The sequence below is a fragment of the Hevea brasiliensis genome, chromosome 12 (assembly GCF_030052815.1).
Source record: "Hevea brasiliensis isolate MT/VB/25A 57/8 chromosome 12, ASM3005281v1, whole genome shotgun sequence".
NCBI lineage: Eukaryota > Viridiplantae > Streptophyta > Magnoliopsida > Malpighiales > Euphorbiaceae > Hevea > Hevea brasiliensis.
The window spans coordinates 34,422,408-34,443,192 of record NC_079504.1 but is presented as its reverse complement, the minus strand read 5'-3'; the positions used below and the strand labels follow the sequence as shown (position 1 = coordinate 34,443,192).

Here is a 20,785-nt window from a genome sequence, read left to right as displayed (position 1 = left end):
CAAATTAAATATTGAATAATAGTTACTTGTCAAAAAAATAATCATAATGCATGATATATAAACTAAATATTAATTTGATCTTTCAAATTGATTGTAAAATTTAATCAAGTGCAAAATATAAAAATTGAATTAGTTATACTTTAAAATTGATAAATTGAGCTAATTTGTCTTCATTTTTAACTGTGTACTACATGACTTGTTCAGGGACTAACTAAAAATTTTTACATTTTATAATTGGCTACTCAAAATTTATAAAAAGTTATTGCTCTATAAACTTTACCTTTCTACTCTGTCTTTATAATTAACCTTCTAAAAAAACTATAACAATAATATAAAAAATTAATTGAAAGTAAAATAAAAAATTTATTTCATTCTTTTACTCTTTCAATCTCATCTTAAAATAAAAAATCGAAATTAAATATTCAATAATTATAACACCAAATTTTTTTTTCACAATATTATCTTAGTAAAACTGTTTTTTAAAAAATATTAAAAAATGTAAAAACTGAGTTATTACTTCTATAAAACATTAAGGGTCAAAAGAAAATTTAACATTTGAAGCAAGTAACCTTTACGTGCCTCTTTCTCTCTCCTTTGTATACAGCTAAAAGCTGAGAGTAAATTGACCCAATAGCAACATATAATTAGCCCAATTTTTATGCTGTACGCTTAATTAACTTTGCTTTCAATTTCAAAGGTAAAATTAAAAGACTTTGAATTTGTCACAACAAAAAAAGAATGCTTTTCCAATTTGTCACAACAAAATATAAATTTAATTAGGTTTTAGGAAAGTGCACTGCACAATGGAAAATAGCTTCTATAAATACCAAGCTATGCTTATAGAAGAAAGACGTAACAAATGACCCATCAAGCTTCCCGTTTAAACTATTAAAAAGCTTTTCATGGCTCTTAAGGCCATGAAAGAAAACTCTTCCTCTTCTTCTTCTTCTTCTTCTCAACAATGGAAATATGATGTTTTTCTTAGCTTTAGGGGTGAAGATACCCGTAAGAATTTTATCAGTCATTTGTGCAAAGAGTTTCGTCAAAAAGGAATCATAATATTCAAGGATGATCGAGAACTTGAGAAAGGGGAAACTATTTCTCAAGAACTCCTCAAAGCAATTGAAAGCTCCAAAATTTCTCTTGTCATCTTTTCAAAAAATTACGCTTCTTCAACATGGTGTTTGGATGAACTCGTAAAAATTTTCGAATGCAAGAACTCTGGCAACCAAATAGTTTTGCCCATTTTCTATGATGTGAATCCATCAGAAGTTCGAAAACAGAATGGGAGTTTTGAAAATGACTCTGAACATTATCAGCAGAACGACGAGAGGGTGCAACGGTGGAGACTTGCTATGACTCAAGTGGCCAATCTTTCTGGATGGAATTTACAAGACAGGTCAGAATATATCCCATTTCTTTTAGTTATTTTAATTAGCATTTTCCCTCACTAAACTCATGCATTTCAGTTTTCCCATATTTCTGAAACCCGCATCAATTCGACCAATTGGCTGCTGAAATTTTAAAATTTTTTAGGATATAGTAGTAGTTTTTGAAAAAATTAATTTTTTTATTACTTTTATCAAATTTTAATGGGCACTGAATCACTTGATTATTTTAAAAGTTTTTTTAATGGATTCATTATTAATTTTATAAAAAAAATTAATTTTTTTATTACTGTATTGAAACAATTATTTATAAACCGTGAAATACAAACCCTCTTGTAAAAAAAAAAAAATTCAAACCATCATTGCCTCTTAACCTTTTTTTTTTCTTTATTAATTCTATCATCATCAATTTTTATTCATTGAAATTTAAATTATTTGACAAGATCATCAAAGGAAAGTCTAGTATAATTCTCTCATCATTCTTTTCATCAATTTAAAATGATTTTTTTTCTCATAATCTATTTATTATTATTGTTGGAATCTTTCCCTTGTCGAAATTTCTTCATACTCATGTTTTATATATATTTCATAATATTAGATTTTTAATCTATAATTTGAATTGAATTTATTTTTCATTATTGTTTTGAAAAATTTTGATTTGAAGTAAATTGAACAAATTTTTTAATTTTAAGTCAATATATTTTAAATTCAGTAATTTATAATATTAAATATTCATAAAATTTTTAAATTAATAGTAATTCTATTTAATCTTTACAAAGTCAATTTTATTCGAAGCTTAAACTTTATTTTTGTGGCTATAATCATTGAATGTTTTTGTTTTTATAGCATCATTGAATAAGTCTATGAAAAGTTCGATCAAAACTAAGACGACTTGGTTGACAACGTCATTGATTAGTACATGTGGCAGTCATTGATTAGTGACATTGTAAATGCAATACTATTATTATTATTTTTTTTTTTGACAATGTAAATGCAATAGTAATATTTGTTTCTCTAAAAGATAACTCTAAACTATTATTATGAAAAGTATAAATTTATTATCGATATTTTTTGATAGTCAATTATGGAAAATGATTGTCCACTAAAAATTAAATAATATTAATTGAAATTTAAGAGTAAATTAGACAAGTTAATTAAATATTAAAGTGATATATTTCTAATATATAAGCAAATATACTAAAATTAATTTATAAAAGAATATATTTATTAAGGTAATATTAATTTAATATATTAATATTTAATTTAATATTTTTATATTAATATTAATTTATAAAATATTATTAATTTTATAAAATAAATTACACTAAAAAAAATTAGAAAATAGGGATGAAACAATTAGCTGCATAGTAAAAAAAAAGTCTGTAAATGTTAATTTTTTTGAACGTTTTGTTAAAATCATCACTTTAAATGGAGAGAATTTCTCACTTCCTTTTCCTTCTCCTACCAAATATTTAAAGATGAAAATATTATTAAGAGACAATTTTATTGTGTTTCTCAAAACTTTAATTAGTTACGTCTGAAATTATCTCTAATGATTTTGTGTTTAGGAACATTTTATAAAAAGTCTCCAAAAAGCCTTAATATCATTTGAGGAAGAAGTGCCACCGGAAGAACTCATGACTAGAAACTTAAAATGTATTGGAAAGGCTATGTTTCCTATTATTGAATATGAGTACAATGAAACGCTTATTATATATTTCCTATTATTGATATCTCAATTTGCGTAGGAATTTATTATTTATTTCTCTCTATAATATACTCTTTGCATGTTATAGAATTTTCGTGTGCGCGATATGAACAAAATTGAACACTTGATATTTTTAATGTTATTTCTATGTTTAAAATATTGTGTTATTTATGATAATAGGATATTCTTATATTGTAGGGAGGAGTCAGAGTTTATTCAGGATATCACTAAAGATGTACTTAACAAATTGAGAAGATTTAGTCATAGTATAGCCAAGGATTTTGTTGGAATGGATTCACGATTAGAGAAAATGAGATTTTGTATCAATATAAATGAGCTAAATAATGTCAAAACGGTAGGTATTTGTGGGATGGGTGGCATTGGAAAAACAACTATTGCCAGTGTCACCTACAAGGAAATGCAATGCCAATTTGAGGGTAGTGCTTTTCTTGCGGATGTTGGAGAAACTTCAAGAAAATATGGTTTGTTCACTTTACAAAGACGACTTTTATGTGCAACATTGATGGAAAGAGACATAGATGTGTACGATGAATACAATGGAGTTTATCACATAAAAAATAGGCTATCTCGAAAGAAGGTTTTGGTCATTCTTGATGATGTTAATGAGTTAGAGCAATTAGAATTATTAGTTGGAAAAAAAGATGAAAGCTGGTTTGGAGTTGGAAGTAGAATCATAATAACGACTAGGGATGAACATTTGTTGATCCAACATGAAGTAGATCAAATATATAGGGTTGAGGAGTTAAATCATCATGAAGTGTAACGCCCTCACCATAGGTAGTCCGTACAATTTACTGTTCCGACGACTCATATCTGTTCGGACAGTCAAAATGTTTGGAACTACACCTAAACTATAGTGAGGAGGCATAAATTAATGAAGTAAATATTAAAAAAAAATATAGGAAAAATTTTGAGAAATAAAATAAAATTTAAAGAATTTATTAATTGGTATAAAAAAAAATTAAAATAAAAATAATCCGATGAGCACCATGAAAGGCATTTTGGTCATTTCACCCCTAGAGGTGAATTTTGACTTAAATGTCAAATTAAAATTTGGAAATAGAATAATTAACATAAATTAATTATATGAATTTGAATTTGAAAAATGAGAAGAGAAAGAAGAAGAAAAGAAAAGAAAAGGAAAGAAAAGAAAAGGGAAAGAAAAAAAAGAAAGGAAATAGATTTATGAAATTTAAAAAAAAAAAATAATAAAGTACACATAAATGTATATAAATAGACACAAGAAGACAAAACCCACCAACCATTCTTCTTCCTCTTCTCTCTTTCTCCTTGCCGTTCCCTTGCTCTCGACATCCCCACCATTGTTATCAAGCTTAAAGCTTGATTTCCCAAGCTTTCACTCACCAAAACCCATAGACCCCTTCACAAAAAATTTAGCCCACACCATAAGGAAGCTTTAGATACCCATAAGAAGAAGAAAGATTAAAGTTTGAAGTGGGTCACAAGAGGTTAGTGCACTAATCCCTCTCCTTCTCTTTATTAAACATGAAAAGCATGTTTAGCTAAGCATAAATACCATTAAAACAAAAAGAAAATCTAGAGGAAAGAACCCTTGAATTTTTGGCAGTCATGGAACTTGAAATTTATTGCTTTTAAGTGATGAAAAATGGTTCTATGAGAATGTGTAATTAGTTGAAATGTTTGGGTGTTTGATTGTGTAGTGTTTGTGTAAATTTGAAACTTTGAAAACTAGGGTTTGTGTAAATGTTGAGGACTTTGTGTAAGATGTTGAAATTGATCTATTGGGATGAGATTGTTGCTTATAGAAGTGTATTGCATGCAAATTGAAGTAAGGAAGTTGGAGAAGATTGAGTTTTGGAAGTGTCAATTTTCTGCAGGTTGTGTTTGTTGAGGGCAGTGTACATTTTAGGCCATAAATAAAATTGTGTGACCCCAATTGGTATGAGGCCAATTGGAGGTGAAACTAGACCCAAAATAGCCCATTTTCCATGAAGAAACCATGCCCCAATTCTGTCCAAAACTTGACCTAAATACTGCCCAAATTCGGATTTTCCTGCAACACAACACAGAAAATGACAAAATGAACAGTACGTGTTCATTTGGTCATAACTCTCTCTATACTGGTCCAAAAATCCTAAAATTTTAACCATGGAAAGTTTAGACATAGGGCTACACTTTTCATGAAGACCACTTAACCCAGTTTTGCCTTTAACCAAATCAAATTGTTAGCACAAGTTGGGTCACTGAAACTGCCAACCCAGAAAATGACCAAATGAACAGTACGTGTTCATTTGGTTCTAAAATTTTAACCATGGAAAGTTTAGACATAGGGCTACACTTTTCATGAAGACCACTTAACCCAGTTTTGCCTTTAACCAAATCAAATTGTTAGCACAATTTGGGTCACTGAAACTGCCAACCCAGAAAATGACCAAATGAACAGTACGTGTTCATTTGGTCATAACTCTCTATACTGGTCCAAAAATCCTAAAATTTTAACCATGGAAAGTTTAGACATAGGGCTACACTTTTCATGAAGACCACTTAACCCAGGTTTGCCTTTAACCAAATCAAATTGTTAGCATAAGTTGGGTCACTGAAACTGCCAACCCAGAAAATGACCAAATGAACAGTACGTGTTCATTTGGTCATAACTCTCTCTATACTGGTCCAAATGACCTAAAATTTTAACCATGGAAAGTTTAGACATAGGGCTACACTTTTCATGAAGACCACTTAACCCAGTTTTGCCTTTAACCAATTCAAATTGTTAGCACAAGTTGGGTCACTGAAACTGCCAACCCAGAAAATGTCCCAAAATACTATTCCTTTGGTATTTTGACCATAACTTGAGTTCTATAACCCTAAATTCAGTGATTCAAAAACTGAAATTCAAGTTTAAACATAGAGGAGCAATTGTTATGAAGGAAGTGTGACTAAATAGACATCCTAACCTAGTCAAATTCCTAGATAAATATAACACATCAACATGAACCTAAAGAAAGGTTCATGGGAAAAATGCTATCTATGAAAATTAAAATCCTCATAAGGATAATTAAATATTAAAAATGATATGAATATGTAAATTGGGACTAATTTCCTATTAATATGAAATTAATAGTACTAATGAACAGTACTAGAAAATAGTAACAGTGAATAGTGCTAAATTAATTAAAAATGTTTAATTGCCCATAGTATACCTAGACTTATTTATTTAGTTGGATAAATTGGTATACCAATTAGGGACTACAGATAGCGATCGCCTACCGAGAAAATCATGAACCGACAATATATGTCTGTTATGATTGTTATACTTTGTATATGCCTTCTTTTTTTCTTGCTTTACAAGCTTTGATGCCTCGTGCGAACCGCCTCGTGCTCGATGACGATACTGATAGACATATGGTCTGTCTAACCGATACACCCCTACATCCAGCTTTTATAATTTGTTATAGGTTTTCTTGGGCACTGAAAAAAATAAATAAATAAATAAATAATTAAGACTTAAAATACAATAAGTAATCATAAAAGATCCCAATAATGTTAATTATTTCCAAAGAGCAATAAAAATGTAAAATACCCAGAAATTATGAGTTGCATATATTATTTCAAATTATTAAATTATTGTTATTATAAATTATGCACCACTAAGCGTTATGCTTAGCGCGTTGGTTTTCCATCGCGTAGGTACTGGAGATCACCGCAGAGCGCAAAGAAGACACGATGAGTACACCGGTGAGCTTTGATCAGATCTGCCATTGTCCAGAGTCACCTCACCGGTCTGTTGTATTTTGGTAGGGCCCATGTATAGACTAGTATTTTGGTTCATTATGTTTAGTCATGATGTAATTACTAGTTTATGATGTATTTCATTTTGGACTTGTAATTAAACTTTGAGATTGAAATGAAAACTTGTAATTTATTATCTATGAATTTCTATATGAATGCAATAGATAATACTTCATTTTGAGATCTCATAAATATTTGTAAATGATATGATACATGAGAATATGATATGGAAATGTGTAAAATGAATATGAACATGTTAACAGGTGATTAGTGGAATCCGCCAGATGCTAATAAACAAGGGAGGCTCTGTCCGGGTCTCCACAGAAATAAGATATAAAAAAAAAAAAAAAAAATTTCTACACATAGAATACATGTTTTAAATGACATAAAAAGTTTACAATAGATATGATAAAACAAGATAGGGTGCTCCGACCGAATGTGGTACTTCTTGCTCCATATCTTAGACGGGTAAGGGGTGTCACATTTAGTGGTATCAGAGCCTGGTTTAGGCGGTCCTAGACCTAAATAGATAGAAAGAAATAGTTGCATCACTTGCATCGGCCTTTAAATAGAGTCGAGGTGACACTAATGCAGATCTGTTCTTTGTCTGTTTTATAGGATCGATGGCATCTGATCCTTCAGAGCACGGACCTCCGAGACCGATAGAGGAGGAAGTAGAGTCACGCACCGCTCCTAGTCGGGGAGAAGTGGTAGTAGAGCGAGTCATCTCGAGGTGCGTGAGTAGGGCACAAGAGCCTCTATGAACAGATGACACAAATGCTCCATCGATCACGGAGCCATTCCACAGCCACCTCCACCTCCACAGCCACAGCCACAGCCACATCCACCACCACCCCCACCACCTGTACAGCCACCTCCACCCCGACAGCCGCAACCTATACACAGATCTCCACTAGAGAGACTGCGAAAGTATGAGGCAGTTGACTTCAGAGGTAAGAGGGATGATGATCCAGCCACAGCAGAGTATTGGCTGGAGAGGACAGAGAGGGTACTGCACCGCACTGAGCGGCCGTTGAGTGTGCTCACACTACTACAGGAGGATGCCTATAGATGGTGGGTGACAGTATCTAGAGTGGTACAGCCTGCACAGATCACTTGGGATTTCTTTCTGGCTGAATTCAGAAAGAAATACATCAGTCATGTGTACTTGGAGGCCAGAAGGAGAGAATTCCTGGCACTGAGGCAGAGGCAGCTGACAGTCTCCGAATATGAGCGAGAATTCGTGAGACTTAGCGAATATGCATTGGAGTTGATGCCAACAGAGGTTCATAAATGCAGAAGATTTGAGGATGGACTGAATGACAACATCAGGTTGATAGTGACATCTCACCACTTCACAGATTTCTCTCTGTTGATAGCATCAGCCCTTGATGTGGAGAGAGTCAGAAATGAAGAGCAGTTCAAAAAGGATAGGAAACGCAAGAGGGTTCTGGTCCGGTCCGGTTCAGCAGACACGGGTAGTAAGAGACCCAAGGAGTCTCAGGGTCAGACTCAAGGTCGGGGCAAGAAACAGAAGTCTCGGTTTGCTCCAAGGAGAGGAGGAGGACAATCTGGTGCATCAGTGGGTAGTTCACCAGGTGCAGTTACACGGGGATCAGCCCCACCACCTGCTTGTGTACATTGTGGTAGACCCCACAGAGGAGAGTGCAGATTGTTGACAGGTGGATGTTTCAGATGTGGGTCTACGGATCACTTCCTGAAGGATTGTCCACAGAGGAACACTAGTGCTCCCACTGCTCCACCTCAGATGGAGAGGTCTGCCCCAGCAGCACAGAGGGGTAGGAGACCTGCGAGGCCTGATACAGCTGGCACATCACAGAGGCCTACTGCAGAGACAGTCCAGAGGCAGGAGATTAGGGTAGCACCTCGTGCTTATGCCATGAGAGCTCGAGATGAGCCAGAGCCAGCTGATGTCATTAGAGGTACATTTTCTTTTTATGACCTGCTAGTATGTGCATTGATTGATCCGGGTTCCACACATTCATATGTGTGCATCACACCACCAGTTGATAGAGGGGTACAAGTAGAGGAGCTAGAGGAGGACATACAAGTCACAAACCCTTTAGGCCATAGTGTCATGGTGAAAAAGGTCTACAAGGGCTGTCCTCTGAAAACACAAGGGTATGAGTTTTTAGCTGACTTGATTGAGCTACCATTCCATGAGTTCGATGTGATATTAGGTATGGACTGGTTATCACGTCATCAGGCGATGGTAGATTGTCGCTAAAGAGGATGTCACTACGCATAGATGGGGATGTGATTACAGTTATGGGTAAAGGAACGGGTTGTCTTTCCACCATCATATCAGCCACAACAGTCAGAAGATTGATAAGAAAGGGCTGTGAGGCTTTCTTAGCACATGTGGTTAACACCAGGAAGACTAGCCAAAGCATGCAGGAGATCCCCACTGTATGTGATTTTTCGGATGTGTTTCTAGAAGAGTTGCGGTTTGCCAACCAATAGAGAAGTGGAGGTTGCTCTAGAGGTTATGCTGCATCGCACCAATGTCCATTGCTCCATATAGGATGGCACCCACTGAATCGAGAGAGTTGAAAGTTCGATTCAGGAGCTACTAGACAAAGGCTTCATACGCCCTAGTGTGTCACTGGGAGCACGGTGCAAATATTTGTGAAGAAGAAGGACGGTACCCTTGGTCTAATGTATAGACTACCACGGTGAATAAGGTGTGTGAAAAACAAATACCCTTTACCTAGGGTAGATGACCTATTTGATCAATTGAGGGGAGCTGGAGTATTCTCCAAGATAGATCTCAGATCAGGCTATCACCAGTTGAGAGTGAAGGAGACAGATGTTCCTAAAACTGCTTTCAGGACCCGGTATGGACACTATGAGTTCCTAGTGATGCCATTTGGGCTAACAAATGCACCGGCAGCTTTCATGGGCCTAATGAACTGCATCTTTCATCCCTACTTGGATCGGTTTATTGTGGTCTTTATAGATGATATCTTGGTGTATTCTAATAACCGGGAAGAGCATGATGAACACCTGAGAGTAGTACTACATCGCAAGAAAAGCGCTTGTATGCCAAGTTATCCAAGTGTGACTTCTGGTTGGATGAGATATCCTTTCTTGGACACATTGTGTCAGCAGATGGAATCAGGGTAGATCCAAGGAAGATTGAAGCAATAGTTGAATGGAAGCCTCCCAAAAATGTAACAGAAGTCAGAAGCTTTTTGGGGTTAGCTGGATACTACAGGAGATTTGTGAAGGGATTTTCCCTTATAGCATCCCCTGACTAAGTTATGCATAAGAATGCAAAGTTTGACTGGAATGAAAAATGTCAAACCAGTTTGAGAAGATAAAGGCTATGCTTACAGAAGCTCCAGTGTTGACACAGCCAGAGTCAGAGAAAGACTATGTGATCTATAGTGATGCCTCTCACAATGGGCTTGGGTGTGTTCTAATGCAGGAAGGGAAAGTAGTTGCCTATGCTTCTAGACAGCTAAGGCCACATGAAAAGAACTACCCAACTCATGATCTGGAATTGGCGGCAATAATATTTGCATTGAAGATATGGAGGCATTACCTATATGGTGAGAAGTGTTACATCTACACTGATCACAAGAGTCTAAAGTACTTGCCAACTCGTAGGAACTCAACTGAGACAGAGGAGATGGATTAAATTCCTTAAAGACTATGACTGTGATCGACTACCATCCACGGGAAAGCAAATATAGTGGTGACGCCCTAGTAGGAAGTCCATGATGGCTTTGAGAGCATTGAATGCTCGACTGTCTTTAGCACAGGATGGGGTACTTTTGGCTGAGTTGTGTGTAAAGCCAAGTTTGTTACAGCAAATACAAGAGGCACAGTTAAGGGATGAAAAGTTGCTAACTGTTATGGGCAGAACTCAAGAGGGGAAGGAGACTGATTATGAGTTGAAAGGAGATGGGTGCCTGTACTATAAAGGCAGAATATGTGTACCAAGAGATGAGGAACTGAAGAAGAATATCTTAAAAGAGGCGCAGCTTCCATGCTATGCACCAGAAGTACCAAGATGTACCAAGACCTGAAAACACATTATTGGTGGCCTGGAATGAAGAAAGAGATTGGTGATTTTGTGACTAGATGTTTGACATGCCAGCAGGTTAAGGCTGAGCATCAGGTTCCATCAGGGTTGTTGCAACCTATATCCATACCAGAATGGAAATGGGACCGCATTACCATGGATTTTGTGACTGGGCTACCATTGACACAGAGGAAGCATGATACTATATGGGTGATTGTGGATAGATTGACCAAGTCAGCTCATTTCCTACCAGTTAGAACCAGCTACTCATTAGAGAGATTTGCAGAAATTTACATAGATGAGATAGTCCGGCTACATGGAGTGCCAACATCGATCATATCTGACCGAGACCCGAGATTTACTTCGAGGTTTTGGAAGAGGCTACAGGAGTCTTTAGGCACTCGACTACACTTTAGTACGGCTTTTCATCCACAGACGGATGGACAGTCAGAACGGGTGATTCAGGTGTTGGAGGATATGTTGAGAAGCTGCATCATTGATTTTGAAGGAAGTTGGGAGAAGTATCTTCCTTTGGTAGAGTTTGCTTACAACAACAGCTACCAAGCCAGTATAAAAATGGCTCCATATGAAGCGTTGTATGGGAGGAGATGTAGAACTCCCTTATGCTGGACAGAAATGGGTGAGGAGAAAATAGTGGGCCTAGATTTAGTGAGACAGACAGAGGAAAAAGTGAAACTCATCAGAGACAATTTGAAGGTCACCTTGGATAGACAGAAGTCATATGCCGACCTGAGGAGAAAGGATATAGAGTATGAGGTTGGCGAGAAGGTGTTTCTAAAGGTATCACCTTGGAAAAAAGTGCTAAGATTTGGTAAAAAGGGTAAGTTGAGCCCTAGGTTTATTTGTCCATACGATGTCATTGAGCGTGTGGGTCCAAAGAGCCTCTGAGCTAGCTTTACCACACAGTGGACAAGATCCACAGGTGTATTCCATGTGTCGATGCTCAGGAGATACAGATCAGATCCTTCACATGTCATTTCAGCAGAGGAGATAATTGTGCAACCTGATTTGACATATGAAGAAGAACCAGTTAGAATCTTGGCACGGGAAGTGAAAGAACTCAGAAATAAGAGGATCCCACTAGTGAAAGTCTTATGGAGACACCACAACACGGAAGAAGCGACATGGGAGAGCGAGGAGACAATGAGGCAGCAGTTCCCTCAGCTCTTCACATTAGGTAAATTTCGAGGACGAAATTTCTATTAGAGGGGAAGAATTGTAACGCCCTCACCATAGGTAGTCCGTACAATTTACTGTTCCGACGACTCATATCTGTTCGGACAGTCAAAATGTTTGGAACTACACTTAAACTATAGTGAGGAGGCATAAATTAATGAAGTAAATATTAAAAAAAATATATAGGAAAAATTTTGAGAAATAAAATAAAATTTAAAGAATTTATTAATTGGTATAAAAAAAAATTAAAATAAAAATAATCCGATGAGCACCATGAAAGGCATTTTGGTCATTTCACCCCTAGAGGTGAATTTTGACTTAAATGTCAAATTAAAATTTGGAAATAGAATAATTAACATAAATTAATTATATGAATTTGAATTTGAAAAATGAGAAGAGAAAGAAGAAGAAAAGAAAAGAAAAGGAAAGAAAAGAAAAGGGAAAGAAAAGAAAAGAAAGGAAATAGATTTATGAAATTTAAAAAAAAAATAATAAAGTACACATAAATGTATATAAATAGACACAAGAAGACAAAACCCACCAACCATTCTTCTTCCTCTTCTCTCTTTCTCCTTGCCGTTCCCTTGCTCTCTCCCTCCCCACCATTGTTATCAAGCTTAAAGCTTGATTTCCCAAGCTTTCACTCACCAAAACCCATAGACCCCTTCACAAAAAATTTAGCCCACACCATAAGGAAGCTTTAGATACCCATAAGAAGAAGAAAGATTAAAGTTTGAAGTGGGTCACAAGAGGTTAGTGCACTAATCCCTCTCCTTCTCTTTATTAAACATGAAAAGCATGTTTAGCTAAGCATAAATACCATTAAAACAAAAAGAAAATCTAGAGGAAAGAACCCTTGAATTTTTGGCAGCCATGGAACTTGAAATTTATTGCTTTTAAGTGATGAAAAATGGTTCTATGAGAATGTGTAATTAGTTGAAATGTTTGGGTGTTTGATTGTGTAGTGTTTGTGTAAATTTGAAACTTTGAAAACTAGGGTTTGTGTAAATGTTGAGGACTTTGTGTAAGATGTTGAAATTGATCTATTGGGATGAGATTGTTGCTTATAGAAGTGTATTGCATGCAAATTGAAGTAAGGAAGTTGGAGGAGATTGAGTTTTGGAAGTGTCAATTTTCTGCAGGTTGTGTTTGTTGAGGGCAGTGTACATTTTAGGCCATAAATAAAATTGTGTGACCCCAATTGGTATGAGGCCAATTGGAGGTGAAACTAGACCCAAAATAGCCCATTTTCCATGAAGAAACCATGCCCCAATTCTGTCCAAAACTTGACCTAAATACTGCCCAAATTCGGATTTCCCTGCAACCCAACCTAGAAAATGATCAAATGAACAGTACGTGTTCATTTGGTCATAACTCTCTCTATACTGGTCCAAAAATCCTAAAATTTTAACCATGGAAAGTTTAGACATAGGGCTACACTTTTCATGAAGATCACTTAACCCAGTTTTGCCTTTAACCAAATCAAATTGTTAGCACAATTTGGGTCACTGAAACTGCCAACCCAGAAAATGACCAAATGAACAGTACGTGTTCATTTGGTCATAACTCTCTCTATACTGGTCTAAAAATCCTAAAATTTTAACCATGGAAAGTTTAGACATATGGCTACACTTTTCATGAAGACCACTTAACCCAGTTTTGCCTTTAACCAAATCAAATTGTTAGCACAAGTTGGGTCACTGAAACTGCCAACCCAGAAAATGACCAAATGAACAGTACGTGTTCATTTGGTCATAACTCTCTCTATACTGGTCCAAATGACCTAAAATTTTAACCATGGAAAGTTTAGACATAGGGCTACACTTTTCATGAAGACCACTTAACCCAGTTTTGCCTTTAACCAATTCAAATTGTTAGCACAAGTTGGGTCACTGAAACTGCCAACCCAGAAAATGTCCCAAAATACTATTCCTTTGGTATTTTGACCATAACTTGAGTTCTATAACCCTAAATTCAGTGATTCAAAAACTGAAATTCAAGTTTAAACATAGAGGAGCAATTGTTATGAAGGAAGTGTGACTAAATAGACATCCTAACCTAGTCAAATTCCTAGATAAATATAACACATCAACATGAACCTAAAGAAAGGTTCATGGGAAAAATGCTATCTTTGAAAATTAAAATCCTCATAAGGATAATTAAATATTAAAAATGATATGAATATGTAAATTGGGACTAATTTCCTATTAATATGAAATTAATAGTACTAATGAACAGTACTAGAAAATAGTAACAGTGAATAGTGCTAAATTAATTAAAAATGTTTAATTGCCCATAGTATACCTAGACTTATTTATTTAGTTGGATAAATTGGTATACCAATTAGGGACTACAGATAGCAGTACTGCCTACCGAGAAAATCATGAACTGACAATATATGTCTGGTATGATTGTTCTACAGGCTATATGCCTACTTTATTTCTGGCTTTACAAGCTCGATGAATGCCTCGTGCGACACCGCCTCGTGCACGGCGATATCTTTGGATAGACATATGGCTGTCTAACCAGTATACACCCGTACATCCAGCTTTTATAATTTGTTATAGGTTTTCTTGGGCACTGAAAAAAATAAATAAATAAATAAATAATTAAGACTTAAAATACAATAAGTAATCATAAAAGATCCCAATAATGTTAATTATTTCCAAAGAGCAATAAAAATGTAAAATACCCAGAAATTATGAGTTGCATATATTATTTCAAATTATTAAATTATTGTTATTATAAATTATGCACCACTAAGCGTTATGCTTAGCGCGTTGGTTTTCCATCGCGTAGGAGTCAAGATCACCGCATGAGTACAACGGCGCAGTTTTGATCAGATCTGCCATTGTCCAGAGTCACCTCACCGGTCTGTTGTATTTTGGTAGGGCCCATGTATAGACTAGTATTTTGGTTCATTATGTTTAGTCATGATGTAATTACTAGTTTATGATGTATTTCATTTTGGACTTGTAATTAAACTTTGAGATTGAAATGAAAACTTGTAATTTATTATCTATGAATTTCTATATGAATGCAATAGATAATACTTCATTTTGAGATCTCATAAATATTTGTAAATGATATGATACATGAGAATATGATATGGAAATGTGTAAAATGAATATGAACATGTTAACAGGTGATTAGTGGAATCCGCCAGATGCTAATAAATAAGGGAGGCTCTGTCCGGGTCTCCACAGAAATAAGATATAAAAAAAAAAAAAAAAATTTCTACACATAGAATACATGTTTTAAATGACATAAAAAGTTTACAATAGATATGATAAAACAAGATAGAGTGCTCCGGCACCGAATGTGGTACTTCTTGCTCGGCTATACTGTAGACGGGTAAGGGGTGTCACATGAAGCCCTTCAACTCTTTTGCTTGAAAGCCTTTAAGAAAGATTGTCCACCACAAGATTACATGGAGCTATCCAACGAAGCTGTAAACTATGCAGGTGGCCTCCCATTAGCGCTTAATGTTTTGGGTTCCTCCTTGTATGCTCGATCTGTGAAAGAATGGAACAGTGCATTGAAGAGGTTGAAAGAAATTCCCAATGAAAAAATTCTAAGTAAGCTTGAAATAAGTTTTGATGGATTGGAGGAAGTACAAAAAAAAATATTTCTAGACATCGCATGCTTTTTCAAAGGAAAAATGAAACGTTATGTGATGAAAGTACTGGAAAGTGGTGGATTATACCCAGATATTGGTATAAGGGAGCTCATCGATAAATCTCTCATAACTATTTCAGACAACTGTGTGTGGATACATGATTTGCTGGAAGAAATGGGTTAAGAAATTGTTTATCGAGAATGTCGAGAAGAGCCTGGACGACGTAGTAGACTATGGCTTTATACGGATGTCAGTCACATCTTAATGAATGATACGGTTAGTATTACTCAATAATTAAGAATTATATTTGATTTGATAAACTGCCATTATAAATGTTATAAGTCTTTCAGTTATTTTCACCACTAATTGTTGCCTTTGATTTTTTAGGGAACAAATCTAATTGAAGGTGTAGTCCTGGATTATATGTTTGATCAAGGAGAAAGATACATGAGTTCTAAAGCCTTCTTGAAGATGAAAGCTCTCAGATTGCTCATAATTTGCAATTTAAACCTCTCCAAAGACATTGAATATCTTTCCAATGAATTAAGGTACTTGGAATGGCGTGGGTATCCTTTCAAATCTTTGCCACAAACTTTTCAACCAGATCAACTTGCTGAGCTCCATTTGTCTTATAGCAGAATTGAACAATTATGGAAGGGAGTAAGAGTATGTATAATTAACTCCTTATATCTGTTTATTGCTCAGGTTTTACTGTTTCTTTCTGATTTCCTTTCTATATCTTTTACAGCCTTTAAAGTTGTTGAAGATAATTGATCTTAGTTACTCCAAAAAATTAATCAAGACACCCGACTTTAGAGAGATCCCATACCTTGAAGAGTTAATTCTTGAATGTTGTACAGGATTACTTGAAGTACGCCATTCTATTGGACTTCTAGAAAGGCTTGTTTTACTGAACATGAAGAATTGCAAAAGCCTTACAGCTCTTCCAAGTAGCCTGTGTAATTTGAAGTCTCTTAAAGTTTTTATATTGACTGGCTGCTCAAATCTTGAAGAATTGCCAGATAATATAGGGGATATGACATCTTTGGATGTGTTTGAAATAGCAGGAATCGGTTCAACATCATTGCCATTAGCTCAGCCATGGGATTGTCTTTGCCCATGGTGGCTAATGCCTAAGAAACCTACACCTGCCATGTCCTTTGAGTTGCCTTCTTTAAGAGGTTTTTGCATTCTTAGGAAACTTAATCTAAGTTATTGCGGTCTTACCGATGCAACAATTCCTTATGATCTAAGTTGTTTCCCATTTTTAGAAAATCTAGATCTAAGAGGAAATGATTTTGTAAGCATGCCTGAAAGCATTAGTCAACTCTCTAAACTCATAGTTGTTCGTTTTAGCAATTGTAAGAGGATTCGATCATTTCCAAATAATCTTCCTTCGGGTCTCAAAGAACTTAGTATAGAGGGTTGCTCTTGCTTGGAAACTTCACTAACTACAAGCATAAGTAGAAATTTTAAACTTGAAAACCTTCACTTCGTTGATTGCAAGAAGCTTCAGTCCTTGCGTGATCTTTCATCAACCATTTTACAACTTAGTGCGGAATGTCTAACTACACAGGAAAGTATTCCAAATCCATTTGAAGCAAGCACTTCAAGAACTTCATCGTTCACTCTTATAAAATGGGTTAGGTTGATTGAGATTCAAGGCCAAAATCCTAGGCCACTTGGAAGGCTAATGAGTTACCTGCATTTCTTATTGAAGCATAACTCTCTCTCTCTGGTCAGTCTCTCATTCTCTCTCTCTCTCTCTCTCTCTCTCTCTCTCTCTCTCTCTCTCTCTCTCTCTCACACACACACACACACACACACACATCTTGGGGGCCCTAGATTTTTCAAAAAAGAAAAAAAAAATCACATTTTTCAGTATATATATATATATCTTTCTTGTTTTTTTTTTTTAAGATATTATATATTTTTGTGTCATATGATATTGTATCATGTGTTTGTTCCTTTTTTATGTTATCTTTGTGGCCCATAGCAAATTTCGTTATGTGCATTCTGACTTCTTGCCAAAGGACTTTAGAATTTGTGCATTCCAGGAGCAACTCTACTACTAAATAACTATCCAATTGCACATGCATACACCAAAAAAGTTTTATTTTCCCAAAGAATATTGCTGCAAAGCTACACATTTTAATTGTTAAGTAATAATTTTGGCTTAGGGACTCTTTAGTGCAAGCACCCTTATATCATTGTGTTTAGCCTCAAGTGAAGTTCCAGTGTGGTTCAATAATCAAGGATCGGGGTCTTCATTAGAAGTGCAACTACCTCCTTATTGGTTGAATTACGGATGGGGAGGATTCTGTTTATCTGGAGTTTTTAGATTCCGTCATGATCAGCCTCCTTCAGTGGATACTTGTACTGTTGTCTGTGACTTGCATGCATACAATTTGCCGTCGGAACAAAGTTTGTTTCTAGGTCGCTCTACAATGGAAATCGCTCAAGATTTATGCATCACTTCTGATCAACTTTGGGTTAGCTTTGTGCCTCCTAGCTCCATAACTTGTCTAGAGCAGTTGGAAGGATGTAATCAACTTAAGGCGTCATTTTTTTCTGACCAGTTAGAGGTGAAGAATTGTGGACTTCGTCTATTATATTATGAGGATGAAGATCTAGCGGAATTAATTCGGTGCGATAAGCCATTTGAGGATTTGGGTCTCCCAGGAATAACTATTGCAGAGGTACTTTTAAATGGCCTTTTTCTTTCTTGTTTTTTTAAAAGTAGCTAAAGTATGAATTCATCATTCTTTATACATTTTAATTTGTAGATATTTGCATTTATTCACAGTTGTTGACAAATATGGGTAATTATATTCTTTATAATTCTTTCCTTGGGTCACATTTCATTACATCGTATGTTTGGTTATTGAGATTTCATAGCAAATTTTGACAAGAGATAAAAACACACAATAATTATTTTTCTTTATGGTTATTCAATTAAAAAAATGATTGTGTACACATTACTCGCATATTAAATTATTAATTCTTTTTTTTTTCAATTTTCTTTTGAGAAATTGCTTTTTACATGAAAAATTAAAATTATGTTTCGGTTAAAAATTTATTATTTTTTTTATTTTCTAATAGATTTCTTTTTTCCTTTAGTCACTCTTTTTGCTCAGTTGACACTTAATTTATTATTTATTATTTGTATTGTAGGTTTTATTTTTTTATTTTTTTAATTTGATTGTAGGTTTAAATTTTCTGAATTGCAAGGGAAACTATCATGGGCCTCGATTGAGAGATGTTAATTAGGAAAATCAATGTTATGCTCCTTTTATTATTATTAGTTTTGTCAATTTTGTCTTTAATGTGCATCACATGTTATTGTACTTGTTATATAGACTTGTAAATAAATTTTTAAGTGAAAGCCTTTGAAATTTGGCAAACTCTATAACTTAGTTCTTGTATTTTTAAAGCTAAACATTTTTGTCTCAAAAATTTGGCAAAACCGACAATTTAGTCTCTCTATGTAATTTTCCATCTAATTAACCATTAATTAGAGTAAAAATGACCAAAACTCTTTAATCTATATTTTCTAACTAAAATGATTAAGTCCCTAAGGTTTTGTATTATAATCCTTTAATTTAAATTTTATAAATAAAATAGTCTCTTGATTTAGACTATTTTGGTTATAATACAAAATCTCGAGGACTAAATTGTTTAAGTTAGAAAACATATTAGAGTTAAAGGTATTTTAATTATTTTCACTATAATTAATAGCAAATTGGATGAAAAATTAAACGGAATGACTAAATTGTAAGTTTTACAAAACTTTAGGAACTAATTTTATTTGTTTTGAAAATATAAGAACTAAATTACAGGTTTTCTCAAATCTCAAAATAAAGTATTATTTATCCTTAATTTTTTATATATAATTTTCTATTAAATTTTATATATGATATAATATTATTATAGGATTATAAATATTATATTTAATTATTTAAATTAAAATATTAATTTTAATTTGTTTTAATTAATTATATAAGTAAAATATTTATTAATTTAATAATTACTATTACTTTTTATCATTTTTGTATTATTTTATTAACATTTAATATTAACTAAATTTAAGCTTAAATGTAATTTTAAAAAAGAGTACATTATAATTTAGCATATGAAATTTGACAAAACCTGCAACTTAGTTCATTTATTTCCAATACCAAGCAATTTAGTTATCAAAATTTGATAAAACTTACAACTTAATCCATCCTATTAGAAATTTTATTAATTACTGTTGATTCTAAGAAAAAGACTAAAATGCCCTTAACTCTATTTCAATATGAAAATAATTTAGTCCCTAAGATTTTGTTTTATTAGCAATTTAGTCCCTAAAATTTAGTTAACCTATAAATTAGTCCCAGTAGTTTTAAAATCATGCAATTTAGTCCTTGATATTTTAATAAACCTACAATTTAATCTCTATCATTAGAATTACAATTAATTCCCCAATGAATTTAGCAAAAATACCAAAATACTTTTAACTTTATTTTTAGTATGAAAATAATTTAGCTCTTGAAGTTTTATTTTAATAACGATTTGCATCCATATTCATACTTTTTTTATATATAACAATATAATATAATATATGAAAATATCATAAATTGATATATACACACAAGCATATAATTATTTATATATTATTAAAATAATAATGACATAAGGCTTATTTATAAATAGTTATAATATTTAAAGATCAATTTGTAACATATATGGATATTTTGTAATTAACCAAAATTTTTAAGGACCTTAAAGTAATTAATCCATATTTTATTAATTTAAATTTAAAATTTTTTAATTTAATGGACTCAATTTCAAAAATGCAATGACTAATTGTTAATGAAACAAAATATCAAGGACTAAATTATTAAGAAAATAAAACTTTAAAGACTAAATTGTTTTTTAGATTAAAAATAAAGAAAAGGGCATTTTAGTTATTTTTGCTAAAATTAATAGTAACTTAACAAAATTCTAATGATAGGGACTAAGTTGTAGGTTTTGTCAAATCTCAGGAA

The 20,785-nt window shown here is 33.8% G+C and overlaps 1 pseudogene; it reads left to right on the top strand.

Annotated features, from left to right (window-relative positions):
• The first annotated feature begins 902 nt into the window (after window positions 1-902).
• LOC131171207 (disease resistance protein Roq1-like) lies at window positions 903-19,025 on the top strand (annotated as a pseudogene).
• Window positions 19,026-20,785: the final 1,760 nt, after the last annotated feature.